Genomic DNA, 17,537 nt, shown 5'->3' with positions numbered 1-17,537 from the left:
AAACATAATCATGTATAAATAAGCACACACCACAAATACTTAATTACAAATTTTTAGACCTTAAACTGCCTTTAAAAAAAAAAAATATTGGATTATACTATTGTTTTGCCATTAGATGGTGCTGTGTCCTAATGTAAAGTGTGTAACAAACACAAACTTCTGCCATCTAGGAGATTAAAAATGTGTTACACACCGCGGCCACTACTGGTGGTCACAAAAAATGCACAGAAAATCATTTGAATATAAGTCATCCATCACAACCAACAGGGGGGAGATAAAGAGAATAAGCCAATGTGATTTTAATGTTTTCCCCTTAAAATAAATGTTAAAAATAAGGCATCATGGATGTATTTGTTCCCTTATTTCATTTTTTAGCATTTCTCTTGATTACTGTTTTGAATGTTATCAGTGTTTGGCAGATTTTGAGCCCTAAGTTTATACTCAAGTCAATGTAGTTTTCAGGTAAAAGTTGGTACCTTGGTTTATATTCGAGCACATGCATGTGTGTATGTATGTGTATGTCTGTGTGAATATATGAAATTTTATTTATATATATATACCTCTCTTCATCTATGCATATACAATTCTCCATGTTTCCTCTATTAAAAATTTTGCCAAATTGCCGAAATCCAATGAGCTCCCAATTTTCTATTTTTGGTGACAACATGCCACTGCTTTACTTTAAAGGTAAGTTTTGCTTTATAAAGCAAATTAAAGGAATAGTCCACTAACATGAACATTGGAGTTCTTTAAGAGCCTGGCAAAGCATTTGAAGATAAAATAATCCTTATTTACTCTGAGATCAAATAACTGGAAAGCCCAAATAAAAAAAATGTTTAATTTGCACGACGTCCCAAACCATCCGCCTGCCAGCCAAGCAGAGCGCAGTAAGTGCTGATGTGGCATTGGGCACCATGCTCCTCGAACGCATCAGACTTCATGCTCGCCTCGGTGCTCGTATTTGGTACCATTTGCAAGAAAAACACATCCTGCCATTCCTCCCTCGCTGCTGGCTCTCCATCAGGATTAGGCTTCATTTTCCATGAGATAACACGCTGATACATGGAATATTTTACACTTTCTGCTGCTCAGTGCCAGGATGCACAATTAGGAGTGGGCACAGGTTTAATGAAATTGCTCAAAATAGTAGGTGGGGGTGAGAGAAGGAAGGAAGTATTAATAAAGTATGAAAGAGGGTCCTCTTTCGATCCTAACAATAATAATAATCTAGGAACATATGAATATGTTGCAGTTTACCTGTCCTTAGATGTGGTGAGTTTTTATTTGTTATTACCTGGTGATCCTGCCAGTAGCACACTTTTAGTGTTAAGGTGACAACACTCTGTATATATCTGTGAAGGAGCAGCGTTGTCTGGCTGCTGTCCTGATCTGAACCCGAAACATCATCCCCCCGTATTCATCTCAAATGCAACTAGTATGAGCACTCTGATTTGAATTGTTCTCCAGCCTTTGGTAATCTCCTGCACAACACGGCATAAACTCGAATATATAGGAGGTAGTACAAGGAGCCAATCAGGTGTGTTACATGCAGACCTGCTAACATAAAATTTGCAATCAGAACAATGAAAGGAGTCACCAGTATTTTTGCTTTGTCCAATCACGGGCAGGGGGCGGGGAGGTGACCCAGCTGTGTACTGCTTAACTACCTGATAATAAAGTCCGGTCACAGATCTCAAATGAACATCAGCTCCGTGTGAATCTCAGGAATGGATAGGTGGGAAAAATGAACCCCTGGCAGATATAACTTATTGTGTTTTCCAAACTACAAAGCATTTCGACAAAGTGTGCCATAACTCAAAAGTATCTAAAAAGCACACTTGTTTAACCTTGTAACTATAATGTAGCAATGATAAATCTTTTCCTATGTTCTCTTTGTACATAGTCTGTCATCTTTGTTCAGTTTCCTGTAGCAGAGCCGGACAATGAATGTGAATAGGATGTAAATGAAATAATCTAATTGTGTGTACTCTTTCCAGCTCTTGAAATTCATGCTGTTCTAAAGAGCAGACACATTGCGCAGCGAGTGGCTGCCTCATTTAGTAACGTGCTGTCTGAGCAGACTTATTTCTGATCTGCTAAAAGGCTAAATGCTTTAATATCCACGGCCCGATGTAAATGGGTGTCATTTACCATGGATCTGTTATTTAGATGTCACTGCTCGGCGAGGAATCGGGAAAAGGTCACTGGTTTGGCATTATGGGCGTTCTGTCTTCTCTTTACTGTAAACAGCCAGTCTTCTGTTCCAGCCTGATCCCTCCTGTAATATTTTAATATTTGTTAGATTGTCCTTAAGAATTTAATAATTATTGGTGAAGAAGATTTCAGGACTACAGATTTTATTGTTGTTTTGGAAAACAAAAAGCTGGCAAAGGTTTGTAAGTAGGTGATCATCATTACTAAACATGTGGTTTAGAAACCCATCTCCCGAAGGATGGGGGAAACACGCAAAATCTACAACATGACAAGTGTGGTGGTAACATACAAAAGAAAGATAGAAAGCCCATCATCCTAAGGATGGTAGGAGCACCCCTCACCTCAAGGAGAACATGCAAAAGGGAAAACTCACCAAGGATGGTAGCAACATCTATTGTCCCAAGGGTGGTGGGAAAACAAAGGGAAAACCCATTATCTCAATGGTGGCAGAAACGTGCAACACCCAATTGGTGGTGGAAACGTGCAAAAGTGAGATGGTTAAAGCCATCACTCCAAGGATGAATATAAAAGTATAGAAAAAGGCAGATAAGAAAGCCAATTACCCAAAGGATGGTGGGAACATACAAAAGGAAAATGGGAAAACTCATTATCCTAGGGATGATGGAAAACGCTCATCACCCAAGGATGGTGGGAACATGCAAAAGTGAAATGGTAAAGCCCATCATTCAAAAGATGGTAGGAACACTCATTACCCCAAGGATGTTGAGAACATGCAAATTGTAAAAGGGGAAACCCCATTACCCCAAAGATAGTGGGAAAACCACTAATGGGAATCACCACACACGATGATGGGAGATTGGAAATTCTATAATTCCAAGGATGGTGGGAACATTCAAATGGGAAAACCCATCACCCCAAAGCTGGTGGGAACATGGAAATGGGAAAACCTGTCATTTCAAGGATTTTAGAAACACCCATCACCTCGAGGGTGGTGATAATATGCGAAAGCATGATGGAAAAATGAAATACCCATCACCCCAAGGATTGTGGGAACATGCAAATGGGAATTAGAAACCGTCAACACCACAAGGGTGATGAGAACAAGCAAAAGTCAGATGGGAAAACTCATTATTTTAAGGATGGTAGAAACATGGAAAATAGAAATGGGGGAAAAAATCCTCATCCAAAGGATGTTAGAAACACTCATCACCCCAAGGGTGGTAATAAAATGCAAAAACAAGGCGGAGAAACTTTTAGCCCAAAAATAGTTGTGATGTCTGCTTAGGCCACTTGGAAAACCCATTATCTCAATAATGCTGGGAATATTCATCATCAGAACGTAATGGAAACACCCTTTGCCCCACGTATTATGATAACATGCAAAAGCAAGATGGAGAAACCCATCAACCCAATATCACCCTAAGGATGATGGATAAAAGCAAATGGAAAAATAATCTCCCCAAAAATGGTGGGAACATAAAAAAGGGAAACTGGAAAACCCACCCCAATGATGTTGGAAATAACCAAAGGATGATGGGAACATGCAGAAGGTAGATGTGAGCACCTTTCACCACAGGGACGGTGGAAACGCAGCCAATTCACTATTATATTAAAACCAGGAAGAAAAGTAGTCTAAAAAAAGTCATCTTCATTCATCCCATGCTGGGTCTCTTCCTTAATGATCTCTTCCATCATTAAGGAACAGACCCAACATAGGACAAATATAAGGCCAGTTTTCAAAGTTTTTTCTTGAATCTGAATCTTCAACCACAAAAATATTTCTCATTTGGGATTCATGCTAGTAAATTGATTGTAGGATTTTGGAGTTGTAATCTTAACAAACAAGTAAATTTACGGTTGAAAGTTTTTGATAGAGTGAAAGTAAGATTTGGAAGGTGTCCTAGTCCTGGAGACACATCAGGCAATGGCAGGACGTCTCTCAAATGTGAACTAAATTCAGTCCCCACCGTAAAATTTACTTTCATATCCTGTTCTGGGCCAACTAAATTTGTGTTTCTCCCATCATTCCCCATGGAAAATGGTGAAGATGAATGTCTCCATTGGGAACACAGATGGTAATAAAGACCTGCTTGTTTTTTGCACATCAGCATTCTATCCAAAAACTAAAAGGAAACATTCGGTTTTGAATACCATTACCTTGTTAGGTCAGTGGAATATTTTTTGATATTTTTTTGTATCAATATTTTTTCTTATTGCAGAATGGTTCATTCATCTTTGTTAAGACATTCTAGCTATTCTAATAGCCAGGGGCTGAAAATGTCCTCATCATTCTCTTTGCAGGCACTCTTTCTACTCTTAGCGTCAGTGTATGTACCCTCCATATATTTTATAGTTTTCTACTTGTTTTACTGTAATTATAATAAACACAAAGATGGTAACACACTTCCCGTCCTAGGGTGACAATGCCCACTCGGGGCCCTTTATCCAAGACGAATCGGCATTGTGCCCTTGGCCTTTTATTTAAGTTGGACTGCAGACTGCCCAACCTCTATACCTTACCTCCTGACCTCCCTTGCATATGGAAGTGGGGTTGTTTAGAAGATAGCTGGGAAAGCGAACACATGATTTGATATTTTAGTTCAGCACACAAGAATGTATACAAACACTAGATTTTAAATTGGATCAGCAGGTATTTTCTTGTTCTTGTCAAACACAGCTTGAAAAGAATGCAGCCGCCACATCCAAGCCACCCATTAGGTTTCAATATTTTATATCTTTCTTCTTGGGTTTAGATATCCTTTAAATGTAATTGCCATGGCGGTAAAGAAAAGAAAATCTTTTGCAAACTGTGCACAATGCCAGGGGTCTAAATAAACAAACAAATGATAGAACGCCTTGGTATTTCAAAAAGACCCTGCCATTTGTATTTAAATGTAAACTGATCACATCACATAACCCAATGTAAAAAAAAACAATTCTTTCTGTAAAGCAACCCAAAACAATTCTTGCCTTGTGATTGTTTGTTGAAATGTTGGAGGTTATCAGCAGACCTGAATCTTTTTGCATTTTGTACCTGTCCAGCTCTTTTGTTACAAATGACGCACAGTAGCTAAAGGTTGTCAGTCTGTATATTGGTGTACCAACTTGTTGGAGGAGCCTCAAGTTTCTTGTCTCTATTTCAGGAGCTCCTGGGAGGTCTGCGGGACAGAAGCTGGCGGTCCTGATTGATGTGATTTGACCCAACCTGAAGCCCGATCGCTGAAAAACTGCCAGCTTTGTCAAGGTGAGAATCTCCGTTATTTGGAGTTGAGAATATCACAGCGTTTGACATAACATTCTGGAAGTGAAAAGACGGCGTTGTTAATAACCAGTATTGCATCACTTTATTTTTCTTCAATACAATGGTTTGAATATGGTTGGTATTGATAGGACACACACCTTTGTTTCCTTCAGTAGGCCAGTGTTGTATACGTAATGCATTATTTGCCACAAAATAGACATTATAATGATAAGGCCCAACTGAGAATTTTATCACCATTGGAATGTAAATGTTGTCTTAAAGTGGCTGAAGAAATAGGAATAAATGGGAGTTGCTTTCTTATAGGGAAAATCTAGAAATAAAAATTGTGCCTAAACAGTCCCCTTTTTGAAAAGTAACAATGCACCTTTGTGTTTAGGCACTCTTGTTTATTCATTCCCATATTCCAGTGTGGGATCATCCAGGACAGTATTGTATCTGACTCTTCTCATTAGATTTGGCAATGATACCATTGTGCTGTTCACTGTTCTGCTTGCTGGAGGGGAAGCTGTAAAAGATTTGTAGTGCCTGGATTTTCCTGCTTCTGCTTTATCCATTCTGTGGATCTGTGCCTCTTCCTTATTTAATTTTTTTGTATTTATATAGTGCCAGCATATTCCTTAGTGCTGTAGATTAAATAGGAGCTGCAAATGACACAGATATAAACAATGACACGGGAGGAGCTGAAAACCCTGCCCAAAAGAGCTTACGTTCTAAGAGGAGAGGGAAGTAGTACACAATTGGAGGGGGATATGGAATGTTACCCTCTAATTTTGCTTTTTTGATGATTAAACCACCAGTCATTCGATCATCGGTCATTAGGGTGCAGCTCTGACGCAAGGAAGCAAAGCCCTGCCGGTTTTACCAAGAACCCCTTCCATCTCCACACAAGGACACAGTACAATATTTGGCATTATAAATGGAGAAAAGACCAGTTGCAGGTAGTCTACAGGCAATACCAAATATTAATACTTTGCCTTTCTACTTTTTTGGGGCTTAAGTTCCATACTACATGCCCTGTTTAATAATGCTATGTTACCAAATGTTGGGCTATATTGCAGAAGCCCAAACCTTGCTTTGACTTCTTGGCCTATGCCATGTTACCGTGTTTCCCCGTAGCAATGTTTGAATAATGGCAGATTGCCAAATTATGAACTTTTCCAGCACTTTGAACCTATTTTTGATGCAATGACTAATGCTATGTTAACCTAAGAAAATCTGGTCTGGTTTAGCTTCACTGTTGTAAACTAAAAAAGAGCTCTTATTATATCACTTTATGGATATCTCTAGTTTGTATTTGCTGGTAGAAGACCTTGATAGTAAAACTTACCAACTGATATTAGAGTAATGATGTTTAAGGGGCAGGATATGTTGCCTTGTTACCCCTGCACCCTTGCAGGACATTTTTTAAATAAAATACATAAGCTAGTGTTGGTAACATGCAAGGTCCATATACATAGCCCGTTCCATGCTGTGAGAAGAAGCCAACCAGGAAATGTGATAAGAAGCATATCGGTAGGAGGGGAGAGTTGAGTGAAATGATCTCATTATTGTGTTTCATTGTTTAGCTTAAAGGAAGATCCATGATGAACTAGGCCCAGACTTGGGGTAATATAGTCCATGATTTACCCAGAAGCCTAACGGTTTCTTCTTTGGTGTAATAGTTCTGGACTAAACCTGAACATTTCAGCAAAGTCCTATTTAATATTACCTTTCAGTTCTTTTTGATTTTGTTTAAGGCCAAAGTATAATAGTCTAAGAACTCATCAGTGGTCAAAAACTTTAAATTCAAGCAGCTGGTGTATTTTCTTTTTATAGAATTCACCTTAAGAAAAAGTTTCAGACTCCTAACCTTTTAGCAGAACCAGATCATGGCCTAATTGTAGCAAATCCCTTTTAACGTAGAAGAAAAAAAGTCAGATAAAGGTCTGTGAAATGAAATTTAGGAAGGAGTTGGAAGCTTTGAGCCAACATCCTCGGCGGGTTACCGGAGACGTCTGCAAATGTCCAGAGCAAATTGTTCTCATTCCATGTGACAGATTGCAGAGGCCCGGCTAGATTACGCATCGTGGTCACATACGTTCAGTGGATTGCGGCCAGCTGGTCCTAAGAAAGAGCAGACAAATCCTCTAATTTTGGAGGAGAAAAAAAGTTACTGATGCACGGAATTATTGGCCTGGACAATTTAATAGACTGCGTGACTCATCGTCCAATGATATATGCTACAACCGGGAATTTATTTTATTTTTTTGCTTCAAAACGGAACATGGCCTGGTCTATAGTAACAATTTATATCTCCAGAAGAAGGCGCAATCTATCATCGCTAACTGAGCAATCATTTGTAATAGTGACTTTGGGTTACGGAGAACATAAGATGGATTGCGAGCGTGGCGACACAATCAATAAACAAGATGTTATTTAGCTAAGTATATGTCTGAAGTAGTGACACCTCCTCTCCCTCTTGAAAGAAGAGATCTTAGCTTGGAGCCTGACATTTCTCCAGGGATTAAGGTTGTTTTATGGGACTGGGGTTGAAGAAAATGAAGGGTTTTCTGTGCATGCTTTACAAGGCAATGGTTATATTACAAAGATAGGAGCTGTTTTAACAGTTTGATTTGTAAGAGAATGCAAATATTTAGTGAGTTTTCCCTCCACCCCTATTGCTTATTCCCTTATTCCCTCCATCCCTAGTGCTTTGTCAGGGCTTGTAAGGGGTGTGATACCAGTTACTTTGTTTCACCTGCAGTTTTGCAGCTTTCATGCCAGTGCCCTGCCCCCTGACTTGCTATCTCGGTAACTAATGGGCACCAGTTGTGGTCGAAGAATAGTTCCAAATGGAATCAATTCTAACTTAAGCCGCATACACACGTGCAATAATAGTCATTGGAAAGGTTCTTTGACGATCCTTTCCAACGACTATTATTGCACGATGCATGAACGAGTGCCGTACATACAGCGGCACCCTGCTGTGCTCTCTCCCTTCCCTTGCATTACGGTCGTTAGTTGTCCATTGTCCGTGGATCCGCCAGGACGGGTGTTCAGATGATGGACGCTGTACACACTCCAGATTCTTGCCCGATATCGGCCCTGAGCCGATTATCGGGCGAGAACTATTGGGCATGTGTATGTAGCTTTAGATCAGGAAGAAATTTTTTGCCTTCCTCTGGATCAACTATGTCTTTTATCTGGGATATATTTATTTCTCTAGTGGTTGAACTTGATCGAGTTATGTTTTTTTTCAGCTATCCTAAGTATGTATCTAGATTGAAGCAATTCTGATCTTGGATTGGAACTTGAAATTTGAGCAATCCAAGTTCCAATCTGAAGTTACTGTACCTGTCAATGGGCAATGACAGCAATTATCATCCAGCGGCCAGATTGGCTGTGCTCTGCTATACCGGTCATTGGAGGAAGATATAGCAGAGCTTAGCAAATTCAGATGTCAGAATGTTCCAACCAGCTTGATTGAGTGGTCAGTGAGGCCAGTGCAGCCATTAGACTATGACAGCTGACATCAGGTGGCCAGGTTGGCTGACCGATGCTATATCTACCATTGACGTATATTATGGGTCATTAAGTTCCACATCCGAATTTGGGAATCCGGTTCTGCGCATTTATAGTGGGCATCATTACTCGGTGATACTTCTCCATCCCTTAAACTCATCTCTGGCTAAATATTTTTTTAAAGTATGAAATAAAATACAAAATCTATCACATTCCCATGCCAGCGCCTTTTCTGGATATGGGGGATCACAAATCTAGTGCTGCAGATGTCCCTATGCATTGGCATCATTATTATTTTGATTTAGAGTGGACCCCTTGGCTGGAGAACCAATAGGAAGAATGAGGAACCCTCCTCCTGAAAACAGAAAAAGAGAGAAGACTTGGGGCATCATGTAACCCCAGATTAGGTGTGCAATGGTCCTCCTGCCAGGTTCCTATGGTATTATTTTAATGAAAGCTAAAGATTTCAAAATGTTGAAAACGTACCTGAAATGCGTAGGGTTTGCCATTTCTTTGTACATTCACCTATAGCTTTGTAACCAGCACTTCCATATAATTGTAGCCCCTTGCTTTTAGATATGCAGCTCCTTTGAATATCATGCATCCTGTTTGTTGGAAGTATGCTGTGGGAATGGGGTCAGCTTTAGTACATCTCAATAAATAGGGATTTGAGTGAATACAAGTACTTCTGATTATTTCTATAGCAACAAATAAAATCCTTGACACAGAAAAGAGTTTAGGACTGTGAAAAGCAGCTAAGAGGCCTTATGAAATAAACTCTGTTAATGCTCTTGCCCTTCTCTGCCTTGCTGTCCACTTGTCACCATTATTGGTTGACATCACCATCCAGTTGGTTATGCCATTACTTTGGTTATAATGGGAAGCATTCTGAAAAGCAGGGAATGATGTTAAAGTGAAGCTGTACCCAGACTTTGGACAATTATTTATTCTTAAAGTATCATATGTTATATGTATCTTCATACTGGAGACTGAATATGGATAAACACCATTTTTATGCTCATTTACAAAAATAAATTTAAAGGGAGGACCTGAATATATATGCAAAAAGTTTAACAGGAGGGTTTTTAGTGGCAGTTATATTTTTTTCACGTAATACAATACCAAACAAAAATACATTGGTAAAAAAAATACAAAAATAAAGGTAATTAGAGGTCCATAGCTCACTTACTTCATTGGATTTTATGCACGGTTAGCTACTCAAGTTCATAAATGTGAGACCCTTTTAAAGGGCTAAAAATCATATTGTAGACGAGGGTTCCTATTCTTAATTTCTGACGCGTTTCGCCTTAACTTACTTTGACTGACGTTTCATATACCTATTGGGAAAACTTTGCTTGAGGTGCAAAGCAAGCACCTTGAAGATTTAATTTACCAAACCTGCTCCAAGGAATGTACCAAAACATGTTTGCTTTTTGTATTTGTTGTTTTAATACTTCATTATATGAGTGTTTTTTATTTAAAATATTAATTCATTGAAAGGTTGATGTCAAAATCTCTACATTTTCTTTCACCCCAAATCGGTGGATGAATTTTATCTTTATGCAGCTGGTTTAACTACATCTTCCAACATAAAACAAAAGGGGACAATTTCTTTGTTACCTTTAATATATATAATATATCTTCTTAATAATATTCATATATACATATATTTATATATATATATATATATATATATATATATCTCAAATATCTATTGATTGATCTTTATGATATTAAACTTTTATATATGTATCCCAAATATATTATGGATCCATATGATATACTGCTAAAAACACGTATTGCATATCTATCATCAATCTTTATTATATACTACTTATTTGTTGATCCATTGATTGATCAATCGATCTTTATAATATATATATATATATATATATATATACACTGCATGTATGACATATCTATCATTCTAATAATCGATCAAATATTTACTACTATATATATATATATATATATATATATATATATATATATATATATATATATTACGTATCTATCCCCCATCTATTGATCGATTGATCTTTGATATATACATATATAATTTATCAAAGATCAATCGATAAATCTATGGAGGATAGTTACGTTATATATATATATATAGTGCTATATATATGCATCATACCATACCAATTGATCTTTAGGATATAAAACTACATATATATATTTTGTAAATGTATCACATATCTATCTATCGAACTTTATGATATACTACTATATATACGAATCACATATCTTTATTGCTCTATCTGTTGATTGACTGATCTTTAGGATGTACTACTATATATATGCATGGCATATCTATCACTTTATCTGTTGATCAATCCATCTTTATGATATAACTATATATATATGCATGGCATGTCTATCCATTGATCTTTATGATATATTGCTGCATATATATATTACATATCTATCTGAAAATCAATCAATTGATCTCATCTTACATACTTCTATACACATTCATAACCTTCCCCTTTAAGTGTGATAAAAGCCTTGGAATAATAATGCCCCCTCAGGATTCTTGTCTAGTTTTGTCATCGCTGTATCCGCGAGCTGAAACTTCTGGACTGCATCCAAACCGACAATTAGCCACTCGTTATTCTAATAACTTGTAACGCTGCCACTAACCCTATTACACACGCAAAGCTGAGTGACCGCTCCCCACATCTCCTAATATAATGGTGTGCGGGTCGTCTCGGGGCTCGGCTGCCTCTTTGTATCAGAAGCAGATGAGTCAATGTAATTAGTATTTGTAATAACCTACAGAGAGAAAACGAAAAAAAAAAATCATCTGTTATAGGCTTGTTAATTAAAACATGACTTCACTTTATGGATTACGAAAAGATGTGCAGAGGGTGACACCAGGCTTGTGTTCTTCTCTTTATAACATTGGCATTTTAGAATGATTTATGGTTAGATTATGGTGTTTGCAGAAATTAAAGAAGATCAATGTTCAAATGTTTACTCGCTTCTCAGTAAATTTACATTACATTCAATACATGTTACAATATACGGCACAGTATTATTTTTCTTGGGTTGTCATAATATCATCTGCTGCAGGTAGGAGGAAGCAGATTCCCAGTCTCCTATCCCCCTAATCAGACTGCAACATTGTAGCAAGTCATTGGGTGCTGGTTTGTGAACACAAGCCAGATTGGCACAGGTACCAAGATTACATAAATTCTCTTAGCCAGCATCTCAGTCCAAGAAGATAATGCTGACTTTGAATGATATGTCAACAATGCTGGCTCTGGATTTTCTTTTTCTCTACTGCCTGTTTGAGACCTCTGGGATGAACTTGATGCCTGACCCTGGTTTAAAATTAAGTTATTTGTAGCCCCTATTGGACCTTTGTTCACTCATCTTAGTTTTCCTAATTCCTTTCTCCCCTTTTTCTCTTAGTTATTTGCAATATTCTCTATCAATGTTCACTAACTTTTTAAAATTTCTTTAAGATTGTGTCCACACTTGTACTTGGAACAGATGTGTGGCTCCTAGAGTTTGGTACCTTGCCAGTCCCAGCCAGCCACTTGCTCCCCTACCCCTCCACTGTGCTGGTTCTTGGATGACCCATCTTCAATTTTACCTATTATAATTGCTGGCTGTTGGTGGTGCGGAACTGATCACTGCTGCCCCTATTCATTCTCTATGAGCTCCCCCTGGTGCATCTCCTCAAAGGGAGCAGTTCAGGGGCATGAGGAAGCCATAACCACACCACAATCTCCCCTCCAGAGTGCACAAAACCTAACATGTCCATATCATTTCAAATGGTTTTCAATATATTTTAATCAAACTAAAATAACACCTGCTTTCCTGGAGGTCCTTGTTCAGACTCCACCATTTACAAAGTCCTCCTTTGTTTGCAGCTGGTGGCCTAACCATGTAGGTCTTGTTCAGGTACTTCCTGTTACAAGGTGACTACGCTCGGTCCCTGCACCTAATATGCTTCTGAGTTGTCACATGGGCTTCCATAATACAAATGCATGATTTGATGCACATTTTATAGTATAGTTAACTGGTGTCAGAGCGACCCTGACAAATGCCCTGCAGCCTGAGCAAACCTGGTAAATGCCCTGTGGCCAAAACCACCCTGAGAAATGCCCTGAAGCCACAGTCACACTAGTAAATGCCCTGAAGCCAGAGTCACCCTAGTAAACGCCCTGCGGCCAAAACCACCCTGAAAAATGTCCTGCAGTAGGAGTCACCCTAAGAAATGCCCTGCAGTAGGAGTCACCCTAGTAAATGCCCTGCGACCGGAGCCACCCTGGTAAATGCCATGCGACCAGAGCCACCCTGGTAAATGCCATGCGACCAGAGCCACCCTGGTAAATGCCATGCGACCGGAGCCACCCTGGTAAATGCCATGCGACCGGAGCCACCCTGGTAAATGCCATGCGACCGGAGTCACCCTGGTAAATGCCCTGTGACCGGAGTCACCCTGGTAAATGCCCTGTGACCAGTGCTGAGTGCACACAGACAGTAAATGGCTGGAAAGAGGATGCAGTAGTCGGCAGTTGGATCTAATACACAGTGCTTTAAATGTTATTTAATTAGTAGGAAATAGAAATAGTAAATCCTGAGTCATCCCAAAAATCCCAGGGCTGTCCCAGACTTGAGCACATCTGCGCTTTTTCCCTCTCGCCCAGAAAATAGTTTGTTCTAACGAGATGTGATAATCACTGAAATGACGGGGCCGTTACCGGTGTGATAATCTTGTTGAAGAAGAGCCCAGGCACTCTAGAAAATGAATTCTGCATATATTACCATTGACAGATGGACAGTGTCAACAAATTGCTTTTCGAAAAAGACAACTGCGAGTATGGATTAGGTAATTAAAATTTTATGGAAGCCACAACGGATACAATGTTTGTCAGCAAAACTCAACTGTAAAAAAAAAAGGTGGGGGGGGTATTTCTGTTGTCACTGAGATTCCCATAGTCACTATGTCATCCAGAATGTATCTAAACCTAAAACTAAAATATTTTGCAGCTTTCCAGTCCTTAGAGGTAGCACCTCATTACTTTTGTAACTCCATTCCCCTTTAGGGTGACCCCTCAGTGATTTTACCCCTCCATATAATTACATTCCTGATATGTAACAATATGTAGCAATTTTTTTTATTTTATCATTTTTTCAGAAAGCTTTCACTTTTATCATGAAGAAGTCATGTTTGATCACGTGACTAAACCTAGGCAAAGTCTGCTGCAGGCAATTTGAATTATTTCCCCAGTCTTCTCTCATCCAATAGTAAGAATGCAACACTTGTACCTTTGTTGCAGTTTACATGGTACTCCGCTGCTGCAGGGGCTGATCTATGTCAGACATTGGTAAATCTCATCCTGGAAGTATAAGGTGACCCTAAATAATTGCTGAACAAAGATGTCCCCTATCAGGATGGAATAGCAGATGAAATCATGGTCAATGGTAATATTGTGATCTCTATGAGAGATGTTATAAATGTAAACATTCCTTAGCATCCATTTACCATTACAAAATATCTCTGATAATGGCTCAATTTTAAAATGATCTCTTTGCCCCTAATAAAGACAGCTCAGTCCTTCTATATAGAAAAGCCGATATTTGCTGATTACACCCACCACTACATATCCCCCTCCTATTGTGTGTAATTTCCCCCACATACTAGATTGTAAGTTCTTCGGGGCAGGGTCCTCTCCTCCTGTATCACTGTCTGTTTTAGTCTGTCATTTGCAATCCCTATTTAATGTACAGCGCTGCGTAATATGTTGGCGCTATATAAATCCTGTTTAATAATCCTACTAGATTGTAAGCTCTTCGGGGCAGGGTCCTCTCCTCCTGTATCACTGTCTGTTTTAGTCTGTCATTTGCAATCCCTATTTAATGTACAGCGCTGCGTAATATGTTGGCGCTATATAAATCCTGTTTAATAATCCTACTAGATTATAAGCTCTTCGGGGCAGGGTCCTCTCCTCCTGTATCACTGTCTGTATTAGTCTGTCATTTGCAATCCCTATTTATTGTACAGCGCTGCGTAATATTTTGGCGGTATATAAATCCTGTTTATTAATAATAATAGTAAAATATATTAATAATTACAAAGAAAATAATTTTCCAGCAGGGATTCTAGGTAATTTTCCTCCATGTTTAAAAGTTCCAGCATTGCAAAAGTCAGCTCTTTTCCAGGATCCAGTACAGAGGTACCACTTATCCCCCAGTGCCAAGATATCGTTTTGATACCTGGTCCCTGCTCTGTAAATCTGCAGCCTTCATCCATAAATCGGCACTTATGTGCAAAGAAACTTATTTTATGATCTGATCATTATACCAATTTATGTATAACTGCAAAAGAAAAAAAAAACACTTGAACCTTTTAATTATACCTCAATTAGTTTTAATTGGCTTTATTAATTCCCTTTTCCCCTTCTTTAGTTTTTTTTTAAAATATTATATTATCATTATTAATCGTTTTCATTTCCTAATTATTTTTCTACAAAGATGAAGCCACCATTCTTTTTGGAGAGATAAACAAGTGAAGGCATTGGCAGGGGGAAGACATTTTTAGGCAGTAGAAAGTTTTTCATCTACTCCTTATATAACATAAAAATATCCAATGTCCATGCAATGCCATAATCCGTGCAAAAAAAAATGAAGACCGTAGAGCAGCTTGCAAGTATGTGGCCCCTGAGTATGTTTGAAAGCAAAATATGCATGGCCCAGGAGTGTCTCTTTAGGATACCCAATAGGCAATGCACACATTCAGATATTGACTTTTGGTTATAAGTTCCTTATTTTGACCTCTGACATGTGCTGCAGATTTTCTCACAGTGAAGATGTGACACTAATGAAATGTTACATTGTAGCTCTTTCTGCTCCCTCATGACCCGCTGTCAGGGGCTGAACTTTGACTCCTCATCCTCAGGGCACAGCCATGTGTGCAGCTATCAGAGGCCACCGGACAGCTTGGCCCACCCGTCCCCACCCTCGCTCAGCAAGGGACAGGCTGGGACAGGGACATCTGGCTCCCATGTGCTGCTGCTAGGAACAGAGGGGACACTCGCAGATGTCTTTTAGGAATCTTCAAACCCCTTTAGGGTACGGAGGGGATCAGGCTAAAAAAACATTTGTATTTCTACTATAAACACACAGACAGATGATCAACAAGGAAAGCTACTGATAACCAAACATATGGTATGTAAAAATCTGAAATATACATATGTGAGCTATCCTACTCTCCAAAGGACAGTTTTTGTACAACTATGCAACACTATGGTATATATGCAGGTCCCTGACCTCCCATTTCTCTGATGCAGGTAAGCACTAAAGCTTGGTCAAGGACACCCCCCAACGTACTAATTGGGGACTATAGCCTCATACTTTTTGCTTCTATTGATAAATCTTCACACATCAGATTCTTGACCGTGATGAACGATCGGGCTTGTCTCGGGTGAGAATCTGACGTGTACAGCAATCACCCAATGTCGTCCATGAACAACAGTTTGGGAAGGTTCTCTAATCATCCGACTTGTGTACATAGCCTAACAACTGGACTGACATTGGCCGCACCTTTGATGAGCAGTGGTGATTGGCCCAAAATAATTACAAGTCTGATAACAACTGAGAATTCTATTGATGTTTGCAACAAATCTGAAAAGCACCAAGGATTTAACGGACATTGACTTTACATCTGATAAGCACTGGGGACATTGGCCCCTATGTCTGATCAGCACTAAAGATTGGACCAACATCAGACACAGCACCAACAGTTGGACAGATATTGACCTCAAGTCTGAAAATTATTAAGAACTGGCCCACAAGTCAGCTTAACATTGAAAAGTCGACTGATACCAGGCAAGTGTCTAATAAGAGCACAGCGGAGTGCTACTTGCTCAGCCTATCCCCTCCCTTTACCATTGAACTCAACAATACTGTGTGTACAGCATTTGTCGTTCATCTAGAAATGATCATGAAAGATTATTTCCAGTGACAATAAACCAATGTCCATCCACAGGCTTTGCCACAACACTAAATACGGTGGGCTCAGAAACCAGGGAAGCTGTTGGTGTTCTAGGTTAGCATTGAACACCAATAATATTAATGGGTGAAGAACTAAGCGATGTAGGCCATGCCCTTACCTCTAGTTACCCCCTGTACATGTTTATCCCTAAATAGGGTGTTTTCATTGGCTGGAGCCACTTCAGTCCTATACATATCTGATGTCTGGGTCATGGGAAAACAACTCTGTGCATCTTTTATGGAAACTCAACAGAAGAAATATTTTTGTTGGCAGAGAATGGAGAATACATAAGAAAGGGAACCATCTGTCATCCAAAGGATTTGTTCAATACTCACTATAGACCTCAGTACTATTCCAGGGTCTTTAGAGACTCTGTTGTGTCAGGTGTGGATGTAGAATGGATTTATTAATGTATGTGTTAATGCATGCATAATACATCTTGTAGGTGGACCTACATCAGGGAATTAAAAAAGTTCAACTCCAGACAGAAGAGCTTAAATGTGTGTTAAGTAGTATCTCCATGTGTTTTGGTTTCTGAACAGTAGACTGTGGAAAGAAGTGGCCGGTCTAAATCAGGATCTGCAACAT

The 17,537-nt window shown here is 39.1% G+C and overlaps 1 protein-coding gene across 1 annotated transcript in view; it reads left to right on the top strand.

Moving 5' to 3' along the window:
- Positions 1-17,537, top strand: part of TSPAN18 (tetraspanin 18) — a 99,942-nt gene that overhangs the window by 59,861 nt on the left and 22,544 nt on the right. Inside the window, exon 3 of the mRNA XM_072422160.1 lies at positions 5,319-5,419. The gene's annotated coding sequence lies outside the window, so the exon portion shown is untranslated. The remainder of the gene's footprint in view (positions 1-5,318; positions 5,420-17,537) is intronic.

The sequence above is a fragment of the Pyxicephalus adspersus genome, chromosome 9 (assembly GCF_032062135.1).
Source record: "Pyxicephalus adspersus chromosome 9, UCB_Pads_2.0, whole genome shotgun sequence".
NCBI lineage: Eukaryota > Metazoa > Chordata > Amphibia > Anura > Pyxicephalidae > Pyxicephalus > Pyxicephalus adspersus.
This window is presented reverse-complemented; position numbering and strand designations above follow the sequence as displayed.